The following is a 23924-nucleotide window of genomic DNA, read 5'->3' on the forward strand; positions in this document are numbered from 1 at the left end:
CCCATGGTCTAGTACTGAAGAATATTTGTCCATGGGGGGCCCAATTCCTCAAACTCAGCAATAGAGGCCCCATGTTTAGAGAGCCAAAATCTATGGAAATGCGAAATTACCTCTTTTTTTCTAACACCTGCTCTACTGAATTTACAGGATTAAAAAAAGTTGTGTAGTGTGTCATGGTAAAGCCCTCCCCTATTGTTTGAAAGCCTTAGGGTATGGGAACAGTTAGAAGTCAGGAATCACGAGCTCTGCCCACAGAGTTGAGCATACCCAGAGTTGAGTCAGAAGAGAATTATCTTTCCATTCTTTCCATTGACAGCAACCTTATTTTATTTTATTTATTTTTTTAAAAGATTTTATTTATTTACTCATGATAGAGAGAGAGAGAAAGAGAGAGAGAGAGAGAGGCCAAGACACAGGCAGAGAGAGAAGCAGGCTCCATGCAGGGAGTCCGACGCGGAACTCGATCCCAGGTCTCTAGGGATCACGCCCTGGGCCAGAGGCAGGTGCTAAACCGCTGAGCCACCCAGGGATCCCCTACACTTAAGATAATCTAAATTTAATAAAATTTCAATTCCTCAGTCCCACTAGCCACAGTTTAAGTGCTCTATAGCACATGTGGCTAATGATCATGATTATTGGCACAGCCATAGAATATTTCCAAGATTATAGAAAGTTCTATTGGACAGGGCTCGTAGAGACCCAGCTGGGACCCCCAGAGCTCTGTACCCTTCTGTGACTTCACCAATTATTAACACCATGCATGCTGTTCCCTCTGCCTGAAAAAGGCTTCCTCATGGTATGTAGTTAACTACTTCTTACCTTCCTGGTCTCAGCCCACTGAGTATCCCCCTGCTAGGTCACGGCCTCTCAGAGAACCTTGTACAATTCTTTGTCAAGGTGGATATTTTATATATTTTTATGTGATCACTTGATTAATACCTGTCTGTCCTGACAAACTGTCAGCTTCAGGAGGGCAGGGACACGTCTGGTTTTGTCCTGCACTATATTCTCAGTGACTAGCAAATGAGGGACCCATGATGAACATGCAGTATTTGTTGCACAAAACCATGAATGAGCCATCAGTTTCTTTCTTTTTTTTTTTTTTAAGATTTTATTTATTGATTCATGAGAGACATAGAGAGAGAGGCAGAGACACAGGCAGAGGGAGAAGCAGGCTCCATGCAGGAAGCCTGATTCGGGACTTGATCCCAGGATCCCAGGATCACGCCCTGAGCCGAAGGCAGACACTCAACCGCTGAGCCCCCCAGGCGCCCCTGAATCATCCATTTCAGTGCCTATGCCACAGCCATCGCAAGAGGTAGGTCCTCCAGTAGACCGATCCCCAACCAAGACTCACGGGTAAGGCCATATCTGTTGCTCATGGCCGTCATTCCTTTGATGGCTAGTGATGTTTACTCTCCTTCATTGTTGCCCGTGCTAAATATCCCCAACGTCATTCCTATGATTCGTCGGCATAATTGGGCCTCTCCAGGTGAACAGACTGACCGAACCAATGAAACATTCACAAAGTAGGAGAACAATACAGCATTTCATTTAGGCTTTGAGACCTTCCGAGGTACAGGCCACTCATCAAACTCGCCATCAGGTCAAAAACCTGCAACCCTGGACACTTTTGTGACCTGCAGCTGTCCTCTAGAAACACCCCACCTCCAGAGTGTAGCATCTGGCCCAACTACCAGGATTATGTATGGGAAATGAGAAAATAGCAGAGGGCAAGGCTTTAAAATTCTAGCTACGTTCCTCCCAAAGGCCTCAGAGGCTCGCAACTATAGGCTTCCCCGAGGGTCATCCCGGGCCTCTTGTTTTAGTGGAAGCTTGAGGAAGTGGGGGCAGTCCCAACGAGTGTCCCCTGAAGTGGTTCAGATCCTCGCATGCCACCACCATTGAGCACAGGCAGACCAAAACAGCAACACACAAAGGCCGCCCACTCGGGCTCCTGTGAGCCTTCACGTCTGAGTTCATGCGGCTCTCACTCCGAAACGGAAGTGGAAAACCAAATAAAGTCAACTCCACGGAGGTCCTGGGGACTTAACACTGAGCAGCCCCACGAATACCAGAGCAATGCATCATGATTCATGTTCTTACAATAAATGCCTAAGAAAGTAATAAGGATTTGGCACTTAGTATAAAGCATTGGCAAGACAACTCAAAGTTTTCTGCCTGTTGTAAAGTAGCCTGGGACATTTTCTCTCACTGAGCAATAGGCATTAGCGACGTTATCTATGGCAGCAAAGGAGTTACTCATAAAGCTTTATTAAGTGATATCAAGGCTTCTTTTTTAATGTTTGCTTCCGCTGTCGGGAGAGCCTTTTGAAAAGACGCTCTGTTGTTTTTCCCAATGTGTCTATACCAGCCCAATATCAGAAGATGAAACACATACCTGGAGGATTAGAAATCTCGAGATCATCTTCCCCAAAGTGATTCATTTTGGTAAAGAAGTGCTGAAAAGTTAAACAAGGACCCTCTTGATTTAATACTATTAATATTTACAGAATAGGTTCTGCAAAGGACAGAAACAAGTTAAGGCAGAGATCGTCCTATAGAGCAAACATTTAGGGAATAATGAAGCAAAAAAAAAAAAGGGAAAAAAAGAGAACCAGATGGTTCTCTAGGCCCTCACAAGTATAAGGAAGAGTGTGCAGCCTCAAAGGAAAGGGGCTTTTTCGTTTAGAAAAATGAAGTAAATTAACTTGCATCTCTATGGTGGCTCAGCCGGCTAACAGCCTGCCAGCACATCCACTCTGGTCAACTTGAAGAGGGACACACATTCTGCCGGCAAACCGGTTGTGTGATGACCTGTAGTGCTCACGAAGGCAGCTGAGACAGGAAAGGGGCAGCCCATTGGTCTTGCACATAAAATGAATGCTTCTGGATAGATGGCTTGATGGTGTGGATTCTTGGTTTAAGAAAGAAGAGCTAGGAGAGGCCTGGGGAACAATTAGACCTCTGTGCTCTCCTGCTCAACTTCAGGGGTGCCTGGAGCTTCTCTAACAGTTTTCCCCATCTACCTTCTCAAACTCCATGAGTCAGAGGGGAGATGAAAGGGAAGTGGGACGCATTTGCAGGAAAACATCTGCCCAGGACAAGGGAAGGCCTCTCCACCCTCTCTCCCCAGCTCCCCAGCTTCCTCATGATCTCTCTCACCTCTAGGTCTTTACACCTGTGTTTCCTTCTGCTTAGGACCCTCTTCACCCCCAGCCCTCACCAACCATGCCTGGCTGACTCCCACAGATTCTGGGAGCCATCCCCTCTGCCAAGAAGCCCTGCCCTGGACTTGGCAAGATTAGGTGAGGTGCAGCTCCTCTGGCTTCTCCTTCCACCAGGGTGACCAACCATCCCCCCAGTTTGCCTGGGACCGCGGAGCCTCCTGGGATGTGGGACTTTTAGTGCTAAAATCACAACAGCCCTAGACAAATCAGAGCAGTCACCTGACCTCCCGTGCTCCCTGCACTCACATTCCCCGGATGTAGGGTCTTCCACTGTAACAGCCCACAGGAGACTATCAGCTCCCTGAGGTCAGGAGAGGAGTTGTGCAGCTCTATAATCTTGCTGCACCCCTCTCACGGGTCTGGCACAGGACCAAGAAGCAAAAACCCTAAGTGGGGTAGGTACTTATTGCTGCATGAATCCATACAAAATCAACATTCTGTTATAAATGTTTCTCTCATTTCTGTTTCCTGCAGCCTCCTTAGTCCTTCCTGGGATCCAGGCAAAGGTCCTGAGCTTTTGCTATGGTGCCTTCCCTACCAGCACCAGAGCTGCTAAGAGTGCCTAGCAGAGGCTCCTGCACAAAGGATTAGCATACAGATTAGCATACCGATTAGCATACCCGGCTTTCCACTCACCAGGTCACCATCTACCTTTAGCTCCTGCTACCAAGAGACTAAGGACTAGGAAATAAGACTTTGGTTACCGTTGATTTCTTTGGCTGCCATTAACAGGAAGCTGACACAGCAAGCACTATGCTAGGCCCTCTCGTTCATTTTCAGATTTAATACTCAAAATATCCCTATGAGATATTTCGGCCACGAGTTTCCAGATACAGACCCCGAGGCTCGGTGTCACTAAAGTAACCTGCCCAAAGCCCCACGGTGGGTTATGAGGGGGACCCAGGGCTAGGCCCCAAACTGAAGGGTGGGCTCCAAAGACCATGCATTAAATCACTACACTGTGCCGCCAGAGGCTTTCCAGGAGGGCCTTTGCTGTTGAGTTCGAGGCACAGTGACACTGCGCTGCTCCATCCACGCTCAGAGGCCTTCCTGGGCCTGGCCCCTTCTGACTGACAGGAAGCCTGGTTCGGGCGGATGAGTCCCTGCATTACAGGGAAGGCTGGCCCGGTGGTTTTATGAGAGCCGAACGGACAGCCGATACAACAGAAAGGCTGTCAGGCTCTGTACGTGATCGGTGAGAAGCCAAGGTCAAGAGAGGGCTGTCCCCTTGTCCAAGGCCACGCAGCCGGACAGGGGCAATGCCAGCCTGGGACCCCAATCTCTCGGCTTCCTGTCCACGCTGGCTCCCCACTTCCTTCCCCAGTTCTGCGTCTACTAAAAACACGCAGGAGATTCTCTCTACCACATTCCTTGGCTTGCAGAGCGGCTGCTCCTACAGTCCCCCCACCGCCCAATCCCACTAGGTCTTTCTTTGTTTTTAACACCTGCGGAAGAAGGTGCTGGGGTGAACACCTTTTGAATCCCACAATGGCCCTGTAACAGGTAATAAAGACTTTTTCTTCTTTGTGAGCAAAATGCTTAAGGGCCCTGGAAGCCGGGCAGCTCCCCGGTGCTGGGGCTGGGCTGGCTCCTGTCGGGGGGGCTGGAGGGGTGGGCTGGGGAGGAGGCCCCCTGATGTGACCGCAACTGATGTGACCGCCCCCTCGGGGCCCCGGACCAGGCTTCATGGTGATGCCAGCCGTGTGCGAGCTGCTGGGTTGGCCCCAGCTGGGTCTCCGGGTCCCGGGCCAGGAGGAGGCCTGGGGAAGGCTCGTGCAGCCCCCCAGCACCATGCCCGGCCAAGGGCCAAGGCCCATCGAGGCTCTGGGAGCCGGGGTCCACAGGAACCCGAGGGTAAGGGCTGCACGAAGCATCACACTTTTGAGGCCAGTTTGGCAAACTGACGTCTGGGAAACTCAGGGTGCTTTTTATGGTTTTTTTTTTTTTTTTTTTTTTTTTTTTTGAAACGTGGTGGCTCCCAAGGCCAGAGGGTCTGAACCTTCCAGGGCCAACCCCTGTCCTGCTCCATACCTGCGACCCAGGAATTTGGCTTGCACTGCTAAGGCATCTTCCAGAAGGCCCTATGAACCTAAAAACATTTGCTGTGCCTTAGGGGCATGTCTGTATGGCCCCAAGTCCTGGCGCCGCGCCCCGTCACGATGGATGGAGAGATGGGAGAGGAGTCACACGCCCCTTTCTGGGCTAGGCGTGCAAGGCACGTGGCCTCTGAGCACCCCGCGCCACCAACCCGAAGGAGCGTTGAAAGCCTAGAACCAGACAACACCTTACAAGCTTTGGGGACCCAGGCTTCGGAGCCTTGGCCCAGGGGTGCGGCCTGCGCCCCAAACCACTACCCTCCAGGGGTTGGGCTGCTGAGCACTTGCCCGTCGGGCGTGCGGACAGGGCCTGGCCTCCCACGGCCAGTGATGGCAGAAATCGCAATCCTTTTGGATCCCGAGGCCATCAGCTCCTCCCTGGGTGACACTAGGCGAGGAGGGAGGGGGCAGGAGATGCGGGGAGAAACGAGTGAGAGGGAGAAAGAAAGAAAGAAAGAAAGAAAGAAAGAAAGAAAGAAAGAAAGAAAGAAAAAAGAAAGAAAGAAAGAAAGAGGAAAGAAAGAAAGAAAGAAAGAAAGAAAGAAAGAAAGAAAGAAAGAAAGAAAGAAAAAGAAAGAAAGAAAGAAAGAAAGAAAGAAAGAAAGAAAGAAAGAAAGAACAAAAAGTAGGGTGAGCAGCGCACCAGAGACAGAGGATACACTCCTACCTCTGCTCAGTAGGCCAGGGGTCATCTGAAAATGAGAAGAACCCCAAAAAGCACAATTGCCCTGTAGAGATGGGATGGGCAGCCTCTCCGGTGGGCGGCCGGAGCATAGTGACAGCAGTCATCAAGAAAGACGGCAGTCTTTTTTTTTTAATTTAATTAATTAATTAATTAATTAATTAACTTATTTTGCTCTTAATGTGTAAACGACAATTCGGGGACTTGTGAGCCAAAGAGAATTGGTACAGAGCTTAATTTTATCTACCCCTATGGCTCCCCGGGCTTTAACCAGCTTCAAGGAAAATTCCACAGGCGGAGGGGGCCTTTGTGGTGGTGGTTTTAGTTAAATACACAGATTTACCTGGAGCCCTGGCATTGGGGGTGTGTGGGGAGAGCAGAGTGCTTTCCGGGCTCCCCACCCAGCTCCGTACGGACCCCTGAGCCCCCAGGCCAACCGTCCAGACGGTGAGGCCCTCGGAGGAGAAGGGATTCAGGATGAGGGCCCCCTGCACTTGGGCTCTTCTTGTGAGGCGCCCCCTAGCCTGTCCCCCACCAGCAGCCCCGATTTGATCTGACCTCCACCTCCTGCATTCCTCACCCCGTCTCCCTTCCCTCCACCCCAAAAGTGCCAGGCTTTGGGGTGACTTGCAAGCATCCTAATTCTGTTTTGCTTGCCCGGCGAAGCCCGGTGGACACAGAAGAAACACGGAGGAATCCGGGGTGGTAGCCTGGGCTCGAAGTGACTCCTTTTCTGTGGTTTGGGGGTTACTAGGAAGCCCCCAGATCTAGCCTTCTCACTCGAGGCTGACATCCTACCATCTGGGGGTGTCTGGCTCGCCTGCGGATTGCTCAGGATTTACTAATGCAACTGAATGACTGCACCCCTGGCTATCAAGCCCGGGAGCTCAGGCTGCCAGTTCTCGGGGGACAGCTTCCTACGTCTCCCTGAAGAGTTCGGTCCCAGCGTAGCTGTAAGTCAGACCATCCTGAACACAGCCTCTGAGCCCAGCGACAGTCCCCCCCCTGTTTTCTCACGATGCAATAACAGGCCAAAGGACAGAAACTTCGTCTTATTGATAGGGATTCCTGTCTTGGCTTTAAGAATCCCCTTACGTTGCTCTTCCAAATCCAAGCATTTTTGCACCCCAATTTTGCCGTGCATGCCAAAGGAGAGGATCTTTGCTCGTGATGGGGTTCAGGCGGAAGGCGTCCCTGGGTAGGAGCTGGGAGACCTGAGCCCTCGCACCAGTTCAGTGGCTGTGCGTCTGGAGACCAGCAAGCTGCCCACCAGGCCGGCTCGCGGGCTAGTACCCCTAGACCAGAGCTCTCATGCTGCTCAGGCTCTGCAGGAAGCCCCCCCACCATGTCCTCACAAAGCCTACCCGATGGCAAAGGAGCCAGAGCCACCCAGGGAAGCTGGTGGACCCTGGCAGACAGCTTTCTGACATGGGATGAAAGCTAAGCCAGCGCAGGCGCCTGGAAGGTTCCACAGAGTGGGTGTTTGTGGAAAACCACTTACCAATACTACTGCAAGCCTGGGCCCCACGTGAGGGCCTGGGGCTGGGCCAGCAGTTCAGAGGAAGGAGAAACCAGAGGCCCGGCGCAGGAACCAGGAGCCACTTGTTCTAAGGAAATTATGTTTATTTGGTGGTTTTCCCCTGCACCCCATTCCTGGATGCCCCCGTGGCACCACAGCCGTCAGCACGTTCTGGCCCACCTCCCAGCTGTCACTGTTTTCCAGCCGTGACCCCACGTGGTGGGGGGGGGCAGAAGGCACTGCCCCAGCCTAGGCCCTCCCCGATTCCTCCTCCTTTCCCCTCAAAGACAAGTGCTACCCTCACACGCATCTGCCATTCAAGCCCTCTTGGCTCCCAGTCTTGGTTTTGTTGGCTCTGCAGCATTCAAACGACACGGCCTCACTTCCTGGGACACTCGGCGTCCTCTCTCCTGCCAAGCTGCCCCTGCCCTGACTTGGAGAGGGCCTCAGCTTCCCTCCGCCTGTGTAAATGGTGCTAATTTACGCCACAAGGGGGCCAGCAGTGCATAGAACGGGGAACACAAGTAAACCCCGTGTGCAGGGTAGCAATGATTCTTTTTTTTTTTTTTTTTAAGATTTTACTTATTTATTCATCAGAGACACACACACACACACACCCACACACACACAGAGAGAGAGAGAGAGAGAGAGGCCAAGACACAGGCAGAGGGAGAAGCAGGCTCTATGCAGGAGCCCGACGCGGGACTCGATCCCAGGACCCCAGGGTAATGCCCTGAGCTGAAGGCAGGCGCTCAACCACTGAGCCACCCAGGTGCCCCCTTGGTAGCTGTTAGAGTCAATATTAATGCAAACTCTACTGTGCCTTTTGTTTTGTTTCCTCTGCAAAGAGCCCATGTGTGGGAAGATGCTGAAACTACGCGTGTTTCAAAAGACCATCCTCTTCCTTCAAAATCTCTCAGCAGCCCTGGCTCCGCTGGCGCTGGGCACCCCTGCCAGGAGTTACAGCCTGAGACATCCCCTTGGGTCTCCAGGCGACTGCAGGCATTCCCTTGGTACCAAGGGCAGCAAAGGGGGCACGAAGCAGGCAGAGGGGAGCATGTTGCGGAAAGTTCTCCGCCAAGGGCTTAGGAAGAAAAAGAGGTGGAAATAGTAGAAGAAAAGCAGCACAAGGTTGCAGCCGAGGCTTAGCAATAGCCCAAGGGACAGCACATCTGGAAGGGCAGCGCCCTGGGAAGCCCTCTGCGCAGCTCCTCGGTGCGACTGACCCCGAGGGCCCGAGGTGAGTGCTCCCTGCCCGGGCCTGGAGGAGCCCCTGGGAGGACCGTGCCTTCTAAGCTGCTCCCAGGTCCGGTGCGGAGCTGAGTTCGGGGACCTCCGGAGCGCATGATGAGTTATTCGCCTTAAGGGGACCTGCAGTCCATCAAGCAGAGGAATACTTAATACAAAGTGAAGGGACAAAGCTATTTAGTGTCAGGCTTTTGCCAGATCTTTCCATCTTGAAGCACAGGTTTGAGCCAGGGCCAGAAAGAAAGGAGAGTTGTTGGGTGGGGATAGTGCTGGGGGCAGGAGGTGAGGGGGGAGCAGGAGCCTAGGTGAGATTCTTAGTCCTACCGATTCTCTGTGGGATGACGTGGGGTTGGGAGCGAGGCTCTCAGAGACTCGATTTCTGATGGCAAAGCTGGAGAGAAAAATCTTTAGCACTCAGGATGTGCGTGGCCATTCCAAATGGTTTATGATGATTTTTCTGGGAAAATAATGTATAATCAAAATACCATGAGGGAACCAATGGGAAAATGCATAAGTACACAAGACTCTCCACATCCCCAACACTGTCAAATGTCACATCACATCACAGAGGAGAAAATAGAAAGAATAATGTGTCTCTAGAGGGTTGAACGACGTCTCAAGCCTATCTGTCCCATGAATGCAAATGTTTATGTTACGAGGCCAAAATGCCATATTAGGACACTGCTTTTATGCAAGGTTTTCTCAACTGGGTAATGGGCAAACAGATCCAAGTTGATAAGGGAAACATAATTTCCGTGGTTCTCCAAAGCTTCCTTATGACTGCCGTCCCCATCTCCTTAGTGTGTGAGCAGGATGGGGTGTCTGAATAATGCCTGCCCTGTATGGGGAGACAACAGGGATGGCTACTACTGGGATTCGGGCAACATCTACGGCAAGTCGGGGCATCCCAGGTTCCAACGCCTCTGAAAGGAAGATCCACTGGGTGAGGGTTGGGGGGCACACCAGGGGAATGAGGCCTCTTGACACTGGCCTGAACAGATTGTCTGGCGGTGAACTGGCCAACGTCCTGGGTCCCTGTTCATGGAAGCTCTACTCAGCATGCAACCCTTTCCAGGGCACATCTCCATGACCGGCAATTAACGAGCTAATTCGGTGTCAATTAAGGGACAGTCCCTCCTTGGGTCTGACTCCGCCGGCACTAAGCATCAGCTGCGTTACCTCGGATAAGTTACCAAGCATTTGGTGAAGACCCCATCTCATTACTTTCAAGGTTAAGTGAGTTACTATGAAGGACTGAAGGCAATGGCTGCACTTGTAACCGGGACCCACTCAACCATAACAAGCATGAATGTTAATAATTGTTACTATCATTATTTTAACAACGAAGATTAGTTATTTTTCCTAGAGTATACCGGCTTTCCAAAATGTCCAAAAGTATACATTAAAAAAAAAAAAAAAAACACCTTAGCTTGGGTGAGCCCAGGATGACTTGTCAATGAAGGTGGTCTCTGGGTCCCCTTTGTTGGGGCCAAGTCCTGTTTTCTATTCAGCAGCAGAAACCCTTGACCAGACTCAAAGATATCTTTAAGCCTCTAGTGGCCCAGCATGCCCCCCGCGCCAGCCCTGACCCCGACAGCACACGCCACCACCTCCAACCACTACCACACCAACACCGTCATGCTTATAGGCCCACTCCTGGCCCGGCCAATTTGGGAATACAGGGAACTAGGAAACTGGTCTGCATGAGAAAGTCCAGGTGACCGTGACTGAAGGCTTCTGTGAGTAGACATTTCCCACCTTTCTGACCCGAAGAAGGCAGAGGAGGAGGGACTGGCTTTGGTTCTACTCACAATGCAGGGGCCTGGCGAGGGGTCCACAGCGGCCTTCCCAGCGGCCGCCACGTTCTCCTCTGCTGACAGTACACCATGTGGGGCAGGGCCAAACTCCTCAGCATCACAAGGTCCCTGGCAGTCAGGGCCCTGCTGAAGCAGTCCAGTTAACTCCTCAGCGGTCCTCCCCGCAGACACGCGGCCTTGCACATGGTGCCTCTTTCCCCGGAATGCTCTCCCTCGCAAACTCTATTGGAAAGCCATATTCCCTGGTGTACTTTCCTAGACGTCCTTGGGGAGGAGGAGCTACTTGCCTGGCCTCCATACACTCATCATTCGTCTGTGTGTCTGTCATCCCAACCAGACCCCTTCTTGACACCCCACCATTCCCACTAAGAGCATCATAGATCCGTGCCAAGGGTTACTAGCTTGTTATTGTTTTGTTTTGTTTTGAAATAGTTGTTTGGAATGCAGAATTCAGATCCTCGTTTATTGGAAGGATTATTATACGTTTTCTAGCCAATCTCTCAGCTTCCAGTCCATTCTTGCCACGCACTTGTGTTATTTCTGCATACAAAAACTGTCCACGGCCGTGCACTGCCTGTAGATTAAAGCCTGAACTCCAGAGCTTGGTGTTCAGAGCTCCTCCTGTCTTCCTTCACCCCGTGTCCTCCCGGCACACCATTCCCCCCCAGGCACCCTATGCTTATGGCACCTGTCACACTCTGGAGTTTTTAATCCTACTGACCATGACACCCTTGTCCCCTTCTCTGCTGGGCCCACTTCCTCTTCAGCTTTCAAACCACTGACAAAATGTCATCTCCTGAAGTCTTCTCTGATCTCACTCAGCAGCACCAACTGCTTCCTTCCCTGGGTTGTCATGACACTTGCCACACACTCGATATACGTGGCTCCTGGTCTGGGCCAACAGTGCCCACGGAGTTGCGTGGCCCGCAACTTATGTGATCATTTGCAGAAGCTCCTGGGAGCAGGGGACTTCCTGGCACCTCCAAATGCATCACACAGGAGGCATCTCTGCTCTCTAGGAGAGAGATCTCTGCAACCAACCTGCAGCCTGTACGTAACGATGTTCTCACTTTTGTTTTTTTAAGCAATTTATTTACTTTAGAGAGAGAGAGAGAGCACGGGCAGCAGGAGCAGAGGGAGAGAGAATCTCGGAGTCTGCTGAGCACAGAGCCCAGTGTGGGGCTCAGTCTCACGTCCCTGAGATCACGACCTGAGCTGAGACCAAGAGGTGGATGCTTGACCAACAGAGTCACCCGGGGGCCCAACACTCTCTCACTTTCAAGTGAGGTTACATTTGAGTGACTACAGGCTAGAGACGGATTTAGCCAAATTAAACTTTTCTTCTCCTGATAATTATTTCATTTACAAGTGTTCAACTTACCCCAAATGACTTTCTTCTCTGCACTCCCTACTTTTGTGGGGGGGAGGGGGGGATTTTTTTTCTTTTATAAAAGAGTATGTCCATTGATGATGCATTGACAGGCCAGTGAGTTCAGTCAGCTCTAGCCAATCTATTGCTACTTTAACTTCATTCATTCATTCATTCATTCATTCATTCATTCATTTTCATTCATTCAAAAAGTCCAAATTCACCTGGGCAGGCGCTGTGCCGGGGGCAGGAGCCAGCCAGGCAGACATCTCCTTGCCCCGAAGATGCTCACTGCCTGTGGTTTTCTGTGGAGTCCCTTCAGTCTTTTCATCCCTTCAGGGCAGCTGGCTCACCAGTTCCTGGACCTGGGAGGGAAGCCCTTTCACACTAGCCGAGGGAGACACCTCAACAGGAGGAGCTCTGAGGAGCGCGTGGCATTTTTACCCAAGACTGAGCCAGTGTCTTGTCTGCCAAAGCAGCACTAAGCCGAGGTCCAAAGCACAGTATTTTCTAGTGGGAAAGAAACTGAGTCAGAGGACCACCAACGGTAGGGACAGTCAGGCTATAATGGTGCACAGCTTCTGGTCCCAGGGAGTCAACCTGGAAGTGCTCAGCACAGTGCTGACCCCACTCAGAGAAACATGGACAGACTCACGCCCATGGGAGGTGCTCCACTAGCATCCCAGCAGCTGCTGAAGAGATCACTCTGAAACTTAGGGGCTTAGACATTCTTTTAATACTCTCTCCCCCAAGGTTGTGGCTCAGCTAGATGGTTCTTGTGTATACACTCTCATGCCACACGAGAGCTGCCAGGGCTCGAGTTGTCTCAAGGTCGGCTCAGCCAAGTCCGAAATCGATGGTGGCTACCGGTGGCAGCTTGGCTGGGGTAGGGGTATCAGCTGGGCACCCACACGTGGCCTTTCCATGTGGCCTGGGCTTGTGTACAGAATGGTGGCTGGGTTCCAAGAGGAAGTATCCCTGGAGAACCAAGTGGAAGCTGTGTTACCTTTCATGACTTGACCTTGGAAGTCACGTAGATTCACTTGTACCACACGCCATGGGTTGACCAGATTCAAGAGGAGGGCACATAGACTGGCTTGGTGGGAGCACTCAAAGAATTTGTTGACCTTTCTAAACCACCGTAACTAAGCAGGGGAACTCGTTGACTAGGACCAACTGAGGAACTTCTGTGTAATTGGTAACGTAAAACTGAAACACACGCTTGGAACAGGGGCTTCAGATTGTAATGGGTGATATCCATGGACCTAAATCCTAGCAGGTTGGGATAATGGAATGTGCACTGGACTGGGAATCAGAATATCTTCATTTTAATTCTGCTCTGTGCACTTGCTGTTAAACAAGTAATTGAAGAGGCACAAACCTCAATTTCTTCATCTCTGTCAAAATGATAATAACACTATCTTTCATAGTTCATGGATATTTACAGGAAAGCAAGGAGGTAAAGAATGCAAAAGGACTTGCAAAACTGTAATCACTAACTAATCAGATATCATAAATACTGTAGGAATTTTATTTTTTCCCCCTTCCAAAGCCTCGGTTTTCATATGTATAGTAGTGAAGTGCTGGAATAGATTAATTTTTTGGGACCCCTGGGGGCTCAGTGGTTGAGCGCCTGCCTTTGGCTCAGGTCGTGGTCCAGGGTCCAGGGATCGAGTCCCAGATCAGGCTCCCCACAGGGAGTCTGCTTCTCCCTCTGCCTGTGTCTCTGCCTCTCTTTCTGTGTCTATCATGAATAAGTAAATAAATCTTTAAAAAAAAAGATTAATTTCTCAAACTTGGTGACCTAAGAACAAATTTTAAAATGGGCAAAAAAATTCTCATTGATGCCTGAGAATATATCTGTGGGTCCTCAAGTCTCCATTGACCCCATGTGACGCACGTTGGCTTAAGGAGCCTTACTCCATGAAATCTCTTCCAATTGTAAATCATTAGTGTGAACGAGATGACTTTTTTTTGTTTTCCTTTTTAACCAGTAAAATACGTCTTAGATGATAATCAAAATGTAAACTAGAAAATCCTGTGAGAGCTCTCTGACCCTGGAGAGTGCATCTGTGAACCTGGATCAGGTGGTCGATAAGATGCTGTCCATTTCTCCACTTGAGTCTGTGGTTTGTGGGGTGACTCACAGAGCCAACTCCTGTGCTGGGTTGTATGCTCCTAGAGAAGAGGGATGTGTTTGTGGCCACCCTGAATGTCTCAGGGCATCTTAGGTATAGGATATGCTCGATAATTTTTGATCTGATGGCACTATAAATGGACTCTGGTAGTGAAGGCAGTAAATAGGACAGTAATCCAAATTTGAATCCCATCTTTCTACCAAACTAGCGATTTATGATCGGCCTTCTTACTCCACCCCATCAGTGGAAGATGCCAGTGGCTTTGGCAGTGACAGGTCTTACTTCTCATTAACTGTTTCAGGATCTAATTAGCTCAGTGCCTGATAGGTTCTTGCTTCTAATCAAACTGACAAAGATAAAAAGCAATCGAAACGAGTCTGATCAGAAGGAGAATTGAAAACATAAAATCCTGTTCTTGGCCTTCAGGCCCTGCATTTTCTGGGCTCTCCCTGTTTCCTGAGCCTCCTCTGAGCCACTTTCCCTCACTCTTGCTATTCCCTCTGTCTGAAACACTATTCCCTCTACTCTTTGCCTAGATCTCTCCTTTATCTCCTGCAGGTCTCCAGGTGTTTCTTCCTTGGCACCTGTTGGAGCCCTTCCATCAGAGTCAAGCCTTCCGTTGAATGTCCTCCTAGCCCCTGTGTCTTTCCTTTACGGCACTTAGTTATATTAGTTTTTGAGTTTATTCCATTTCTGTCTCTTCCATTGGACCATAATCTTCTTAAGGTAAGGAACAATGTCTAATGATTGTCTCCCTGATACCAAGTATGATATCCGGCATAAGGCAGGCAACTGTATAAATAAGTGAACATTTGCTAATCCATAAATGAGACAAGCAAATGGGTTTCTTTTTAAGAAATTCATATGCATTCAGCACTGTGTCAGCCACCAGCAATTGGTACATTTCTCAGCCTGTTAAAGGAAAAAATAATTTTTTCCCCCTAAAACTAAGATCTCCCTTTTAAAAGCAGCAGCCCAGGCCCTGCTGCCTGTCAAACACGACTACATAAGCCAGATTGACTAAAGCCAGATCTACTCCAGGACCCTGTTTCACACCGTTTCCAATAGGATATGAATCAGACAAGATACCATCAACCAAGCATTCGGTCAGGAAACAGGACCCTGGTAAGCCTTTCAGGACGACCCATCTTACACTGCCAGGATCCAGCCCTCCTGACAGCCTCTACTCTAGTGCCGACAATGGAACACACTGGAAACTCCACAAAATCTGCTTTGGAGCCAGGCGGTGGGCAGGCCTGGGAAGCGTGCTAAGTGTGGAAATTCCCTTCAAGCCTTTAAAGCAGCTCAAAGCCATGAGCTAAGGAGGGACTTCAAAACTCCAAAGAGAAATTCCACTTTCCTTTTCCTCTGCTCTGGTCTTTCTATTCCAAACACAGCCCTGCTGGTTGGAGCCACTTCATGAATGTGGGATTGTTAGGGTCGGCCCGGAGACTAGCCATTATTTTTCTTAGGTTAAAAAACACATGCCCACACAACTTGGCATACATGTTCTCTTTCATTGGCCCTTGAAGAAATCAATATCCCGGTCTGGGGTTACCAGCTGTGGTTCATATACATCTTGAGGTGTACTTGCTTTATTTTATAGCTGTTGACATTCTTCTCGGAAGCCCCAAGCCCTCTCTCTGGCCCAAGCTCAAAGATGGACAAGGTGTATAGTCAGTGCTTTCATGGGGTCCTTCTTACACCCAGTTGCAAGGATTTACCATGGGAACCCATTCCTGCTTCCCCTCACTTTTCCCTGTGAGCTCTGGAGCCATTTCTAAGGAGACAAAATGCTGTCTCTTTGTTTTACCAAGTTAAGGGACTCGAATCTTAATTTGTTTCTGGCTCTGCCACTAGCTGTATGTTCAGGGGAAGGTCCTTTCCTCAAAAGTTTAATTTCTTAATCTGTAAAATGGAAATAATAATTGTATCTATTCATAGAGTTGTCATAGGATTAAAAAAGATACTACAAGTACAGCATTTAGCACAATGCCTACTCATTGCAGTCGATTAAAGATGGCCACAATTTTTCCTTTTTTTTTTTTTTTTGCTATCCCTTCCACTGAAAGGTAGAGTCGAATTCCAGTCTCTGGGGGGTGTGGGTTTTAGTAGCTTGCTTGATGAATGGAACAGAGTGGAGCTGATTTTCTGAGACTTCCAAGTTTAGGTCATGAGAAATTCTGGTTTCTGTCTAGTTTCTTGGAAAGCTGACTCTGGGGGACACCAGCTGCCATGTAAGAAGTCCAACTACTCCAAGGCCACCAGGCTGTGAGGAAGCTCAAGCTCGTCACACGAAGCCTCTGTGTGGAGAAAGGGGCCAAGCCAGCCCCACCCTTTCCAGCTATTCCAGCCCAGACACCATGTGAATGAAGAATGTTCATTTCAGGTCCAGAAGGTATAACTTAGAGAAGAACCAAGGAACCCGGACACCTTCCAGAATCAAGTTTCCCGAAGATGGCCTTAAGCAAGCCAACGATTCTCCAGCCACTGGAGCCTTTGAGCCACCCAGCTGAGCAACATCACCCCTCTCCCTAAGGTCTGGGGTGGTTTGTTATGCAACAACAGAAAATCAGAACACGTAGTAAAACTCTAAAAAAAAATAGTGATTGTTACTTAATAAAAACATTATTATCAGCATTTGGAGAAGAAAGTCACAATTTCTCCTTAAACTCTGAGCTTTGCGATCTGCAGGACACATTATTTTTGAGGATGTATGGTCCTAAAGGATCACAAAGGGCTGGAAGAGATAGTAGAGTGTGGGGAGATAGCGATAGAGGAGAGGGAACCCCCCTTCGCCTTCCAGTGCCCTGCACAGTAGTTGGCACTTCACAGGCACACAACAAATGTTTCCTTCGTGACTGAATGACAGACATCTTACATCTTTTTAGAATATCAGTTTTACTTCAGGATTATCTTTCCAATCTAACATATTTTATCATGGGACTAGAATACAAAAGTCTTTAAAGTTTTAGAGATAAAACATGAGACTTCCCAAAAAGGAAAAAATATACGTCAGGTTGGCCATTCAGGTTCTGAGTTCCCCTTCTCTGCCATCAGGAGTAACTAGCCAATGTATTCATTTAACAAATACATGAGTGCCCACCGTGTGCCAGCCACTGTTTTAGGTACTGGAGATACAGTGGTGAACAAACAAGAGTTACCTGTGTCTTAGAGCTAACATTCTAGTTGGTGGAAACAGTGACCAAGAAGATCAGGTGTGTGTTTTTGAGTGCTGGGAGAAAAACTGAGCAAAGGGAGGGGCATGAGAAGTGCTAAGAAGGAGTAAGAGTTGCTCTTGTTAAAAGGATGAAGAACAAAAACCTCACAGACAAAATGACAATGGAGCAGAGACTAGAGACAGTGCAGGAGTGAGTCACATGGGTACTTGAGGGGAGAGGGTGCCAGGCAGAGGGAACAGCATGTGTACAGGTGTGTTTGAGGAATGGTCAGGGGAGCAAGGTACCCAAAGTGAGAAGCGTCTCAATGAAAATGCTAAGAGATGGGGTCAGGGAGTTGGCTAGGGACCCGGGGCACCTCATGGACCATTGCCAAGACTTGGGCTTTTATTCTGAGAGAAGTAGGGAACCACTAGAGGGTTCTGAGCAAAGAGACAATGTGGTTTGATTTTTCACTTTAAAGGAATCCCTCTAGGACACCCGGGTGGCTCAGCGGTTGAGCATCTGCCTCTGGCTCTGGTCGTGATCTGGATCCCGGGGTCCTGGAATCAAGTCCCACATCAGGATCCCTGCATGGAGCCTGCTTCTCCCTCTGCCTGTGTCTCTGCCTCTCTCTGTGTGTCTCTCATGAATAAATAAATAAATAAAATGTTTAAAAAAAATAAAGGAATCCCTCTGACTACTGGGTAGAGAATAAGCTGATGGAAAGTGGAACAGAAGAAAAGAAACCATCTGGGATGGTGACTTGGTACAAAAATTGAAGAGTAGAGCTCTGGACAATAAGGACCTTGACTCTGACTCAGGTGTGGTGAAACCAAAGGGAGATTCTCCTTGCAGCCTTTCCACATGGCTTACACTTTTCATGGCCTAGCATCTGGGCTTCTAGGAGGAGCGTCCCAAGAACAAGTAATCCAAGATGCAAGTAAAAACTACCAGTTTTCTCAAGTCTGTGCTAGGCACAGAGTTGGCACAATGTCCCTTTTGCTATATTCTATTGGTCAACACGATCACAAGTCAGCCCATATTTTAGCAGATGGAAGGTAGAGAAAGGGAAGTGATGGCAACCATCCCTGAAGATGAGCCACTCTATGGAGTGTCTCTAGAGGGTATCTTCTAGATTCAGTGGGAACAACAGGAATTGACTGCCAGACAATTGAACAGTTATGGAGAAAAAAAAAAATAGCTAGATTAACAGATTTAAATATGCCTATTTGTAAACAAAACAAAACCACAAACTTATCTCCATACCCCCTCTGCCCACACTAGCTAGCATTGCTCCCCATTCCCCACACATACACCTGGAGGCAGAATGAGGTGGTTCAATATTCTAGAGAACCAGGTGGTGGGGCTGAGCTACAGAGTAATTGGCTTATGTCATTGTCTTATTATTAAATGATTCCCCCAGGTTGGCATGGCCTGGGGAACTACCTGTTACACCTAAGTAAAAATTCAGGCTCCAAGAACTAAGATTTGCCCATCATGAAGGCAATTCAAAAGAATATGCTGTGGGTTCAAAGACAATTTCCAGAGAGACATGCATTCTTAGAATATTTTCAGTAATGGCAAAATCATCGGAATAAGCGGTTGACCTCGTCCCTGGGGAACCATGCTCATTAAGATGTATGTGTTCAGGACTGTTAAAATTCCAACTCATTACCAAATAGTTGCACCTTATGCACTTGGATACCTCTGAAAACGCTTCCAGCCCCTCCATTTCAGCCATAACAACCAACTGACAGTCTCCTATACCTTGGAGAGGCTTCGAGAGAATGGTGCTGTAGCCAAGTTTAAAAGGAAAAGATAAAAACCTCAATAAGGAAGTACTATTGATGATCCTCTTTACCCATTTTCTTTGAATTAATCTAAGATGTATGAGGAATGAGTTTTTCCCAGCTTTGTGGGCAGGGCTCAAATCCTCATTCATTCTTTTCTCTCATTAATTTCTATGTCCCACCAGGGAAAAAAGATAATCCAACCTAAGAACAATTCCATAGTCCAAGCCAACGGAATCCCGGAGGCAACGTCAACCAACATTCACTGATTACTAACACTTGTTTTTCAGGATCTTCTTCAAGCATCCCTTCCACTGGAAGCTTCCTCTAATCCTTTCCCTGTGATAGTCATATCATTCCCACCACCATTCCCTTCACTATTCCATTAAAGAATTTGAATCTTTTTCCCCCCTATATTTAACTCTTTGTTTTTCCTCTTTCTCTCTTGCTAGATTTGGAGTTGCTTGATATCAAGGACAACAGCACATTCATCTCCAGGTACCCAGTACCTACCACAGTGCCTGACTCTGCAGGCAGCACTCAGTCGGTGCTTGCTGGATGGATAAATGTGGTGGGTGGTTCTATAATCAATTTTCCAATAAGGTGCATTGAGGAACCAACAAGGTCAGTTTAATTATAACCACAATAAAAAAGGCCTGGCCTTAAGGAGGTTGCCCTCAAGAACAAAAAAATTAATAAACAAAATTTGCATATGAATAATTATGATCTTACACAGGTTAGAATAAGGTATAGAGAAAGCATACTAGCTTATGAAATTTGTGTTCTAGGCCAAGCTCAAGGTCTAAGAAGCAGTAGGACCTTTTATTTGTCCACTTGACTATTTGTTGACTGCTTTCCATAAACCATAAACCATAAACCATAAACCATCTTTGCTTCACTTAAGAACTTTCATTTGTTCCTAAAAATCCTGCCATGAAATGAAAAACTGGTTGGGTACAAAAATATTCCCATTAATATTAAGTTAAAGGGAAACATTACGATGTGATCCACTTCTGAGATACCAAACAATTTTCACAGGTATAAAAATATACAGCTGAACAATAAAAAGAGGTACTGATAAATAATAAACTTTGAAAGGAAATCAATATCCTGTATTGTAAGGATGACATTATAGTTGGTGATGGGAGGGACTCGTTCTTTGAAGACCACATTCTGCACCATTTTAGTCACCACTTTTTTAATTGGAGGAGGGCTCATTCCTTCCACTCAAACTGCACTTGTAAAGAATGCTTTACACAGAAAAAACATTTGGGGGGTTACAACTTAAAAATGTCTAAACACGAGAGCACTTCAAAGCACATGGAACTGAGGCACGCTCACAACGGCCTAAAGAGCTGTAGATGACATTCTATCTCTCTTGCTTGACTTACATACAGAAAACAAAATCCAAACATAGCACACAATTCAAATTTGTTCATACAATAGTCCCCCACCAGGAACCGTTGCGTTGAACAAGTTGTTGCATTTTTCTTTGCCCGAAACTGGAATGTTGAAAATCACTCCTTATGGTGTATTGGGCAAGAAAAAAGGCATTAAACAACAACAGTAAGCCAGCAGTGGCAATGTATTATTTGGTGGCCCATAATAAATTATCTCAAAATGTAGTGGCTTAAAACTACATATAAGCAATTTTAAAATAGTTACTATCGCACAGTTTCTGTGAGTCAGAAATTCAGGAGCAGTTTAGCTGGATGGTTCTAGCTTGGGGTCTTTTAAGAGGCTGCTGTCAAGCTGTTGGATGGGACTCCAGTTATCTGAAGACTTGACTGGGGCTGGAGGATCCACGTTCAAGATGTACTCACGTGGCTGCTATTGCTATGCAGTGGTGGGGTCTCAGTTTCTGACCACATGAGCTTCCTCATAGGGCTGCTTGATTGTCCGTAAGCAGCTGGCTTTTCCCAGAATGAGCCATCTGTGAAAACAAGACAGAAGTCATGATGTCTTTTATGATCCAGTCTCAGAAATTTATACGTCATCAATCTTGAAATGTCCTATTGGTTCCATAAGTCATCCTATTCATTGTGGGAATGACTACACATGAGTATGAATACTCATATGGAGAAAGAATCATCATGGGCTATTTGGGAGGCTGAAACAACAGATGGTATAATGTTTCAAGAGCCACTATGTGGAAGGCTTGTTAGTTAGAGGTAGGATTCCTGCTTTTATGGAGCTCATTTTCAAGAGGAGAGGGGACCAAAAACAAAGAACCAAACAAGTTGGGAATTCCATTCAGCATTTGATGTTGTGAAGAGTATAAAGCAAAGTGAGATGAAGTGAGGTGAAAAAGGATCCTGTTTCCTAGTAGATAACCAGGGAAGGCCTCTCTGAGATGATATATAAATTGAGATATGAATGAAGACAGGGGGCTGGATCTGGGAAAGAGTGTCCCAGACAAGAGGAGGAAGAGTAAACATCCTGAGATAGTACGTTTGATATAGCAAGGAAAGCAAAGAGGAAGGTTGTAGGAGACGAGGTCAGAGTCACAGTAGCGGCTAGAATACAGAGCTTTGTAGGACTGAGTAAAGGATCTGAATTTTATTCAAAGTATGATGAAAAGCCATTTACCTGCTGAGGGTATTCAGCAGGTAAATGACATGATCTAATTTACATTTTCTAAAAAAAAGATTTACATTTTCTATAAGCCACTCTATGAAGGAGATTCTTTGAGAGTCGATTGCAATAACCCTGGCAAGATATTAGAGATAATAACAGGGTAAGGGAATTTGGTAAGTCAGGATATGTTTTGGAAGTAAAAGCATTGGGTGGATTGGGTAAGGATGAGGGTAAAGAGTCAATGGTAAACCCATGCTTTTTAGTTTGACGAAGAGAATCATGCTACCATTTATAAAATGGAGAAGATTGGTGGATTAACAGGTTTTGAGGAGAAAAATCAAGAATTCCCCTTGGACATGTTAATTTGAGGTGCAGATATGCAAGTGGAGAGGGAAGACAGTCACGGAAGATGATGGACAGATTTGTATGGAACATAGAGGACATAATATAAACTTGGGATATATCTTTCTGTACACAAGTTAAGATAAATTTTGGTTGTGTGATTCCAGAAGGAGAGCCTGTATCTCACTGGGCATATTCTGGAGGATTCATGCAGGAAATGGTGGCATTTGGGCTGCCCTTTCAAAGAAAATTTCACCAGCGGGGACAACAGAGGAAAGCTTAAAGGACAGAGGAACAGTCTGGAGGAAGTCAAGAAGGCCAGTTCAGAGGCAGCTGCAGTGACAGTCTGAGGGACGATGGTGGAAGGGGCAGTGCCGGTGGTGGCTGGACAGGGGCGGAAAGAGCATCTTCCACACACTTGGCAGAGGTAGTAAAAAAATAACATGGTAGTTGGCTGGACCAGGAGGAAGAGAGAGGAGTCCAAGGAGGGGGAAGTTTTGACCCCACCAGTGAAGAAGAATAGTGCTGTGTCAGGAGCTACTTTGGGGTTTTGTCCGTTCATGGGGGTGGGTTGGGCGGGGTGAGAAGGGATGGCTGTAGGAAAATGACGAGTCTAAAATGTCAGCAAGATACCCAAAGGGTATCCCATTGCCGTGCTCTAGAAAAAGGATTGGAAATACAGATTGGGGCTTTTGCTACCTAATGATATCCTGAGGACAAGAGGAAAGACTTCATTAGGAGAAGAGAGAGAAGAGAAAGAATGGGGTTTCCCAGGCCAGCAGCGGTGGGCAGGGGCAGCCACTCCAATCCCCAGATGACAATGAGCATTTACAAGCTGACCGCTTTGGCTCTCCTTCCTTGAGCCTCAGCCTCTTTAAAAAAAAATTTTTTTTAAGATTTCATTTATCAATTCATGAGAGACAGAGAGAGAGAGAGAGACATGGGCAGAGGGAGAAGCAGGCTCCCTGCGTTGGGGAGCACCATGCAGGACTCGATCCTGCGACCCCGGGGTCACAACCTGAGCTGAAGGCAGATGCTCAACCACTGAGCCACCTACGCATCCTGAGCCTCATCCTCTTGGTTCAGATTAGGTGCCCAATAAACACATGAATTCCCCTGAGTGGTGATTATCTCTTTGGCCTGCAGCTGTCCCCCAGGGTCATCTCTCCTCAGCTGTAGCTTCTACTGTGGCCCCCTGTAAACCCCAGGGGTGCCCTTTGCTCTCCCCTGAGGTGAGGTTCTCTGTTCTAGCCGTTGTGTGTCTCTGACCTCATCTCCTATGCCCTGCCCTCCTCACTGCTGGTATGGATTCTCTCGGACCTGCTTCCCTCAGCACGGGGCAGAGCTACTGGTAGTGGGGTAGGGGTGGAGATACTTATTGTACTATTTATTATTATTTTTTAATTTAAGCAGGAGAGACAGAGGGAGAGAGAGTCTCAAGCAGACTCCATGCTGAGCACAGAGCCCATTGTGGGATTCGATCCCACCACCCTGAGGTTATGACCTGAGCTGAAATCAAGAGCAGGAAGCTTAACCAACTGTGCCACCCAGTTGCCCCACTTATCATATAACTTAAACCCTAGTTCTCTCTACTCTTTCATTGTTTGCTACTAGTTCTACCCCTACATGCACCGGGGTGGGCAGGTGAGCAAGGCTCCACAAGTCAGTTTGAAAGAGAGACAGACCTACAGTCATGTGCGGCACACTGGGCAACGTGGTCTTACCCCAGAGAGGTTAAAAGAGAGGGACACTCCTGGGCCGCCTGGGTGGCTCCGTCGGATAAGCATCTCTTGATTTTGGCTCAACTCATGATCTCAGGGTCCCGGGATCAAGACCCTCGACGGCTCAGGCTGGACGCAAAGCCTGCCTAAGTTTCTCCCTCTCCCTCTGCCCCTCTCCTCACCCCGCTTGCACTCACTCTCTCTCAAAAAAAAAAGAAAAAAGAGGTACCTCCA

This window comes from Vulpes lagopus, chromosome 5, assembly GCF_018345385.1.
Source record: "Vulpes lagopus strain Blue_001 chromosome 5, ASM1834538v1, whole genome shotgun sequence".
NCBI classification, from domain to species: Eukaryota; Metazoa; Chordata; class Mammalia; order Carnivora; family Canidae; genus Vulpes; species Vulpes lagopus.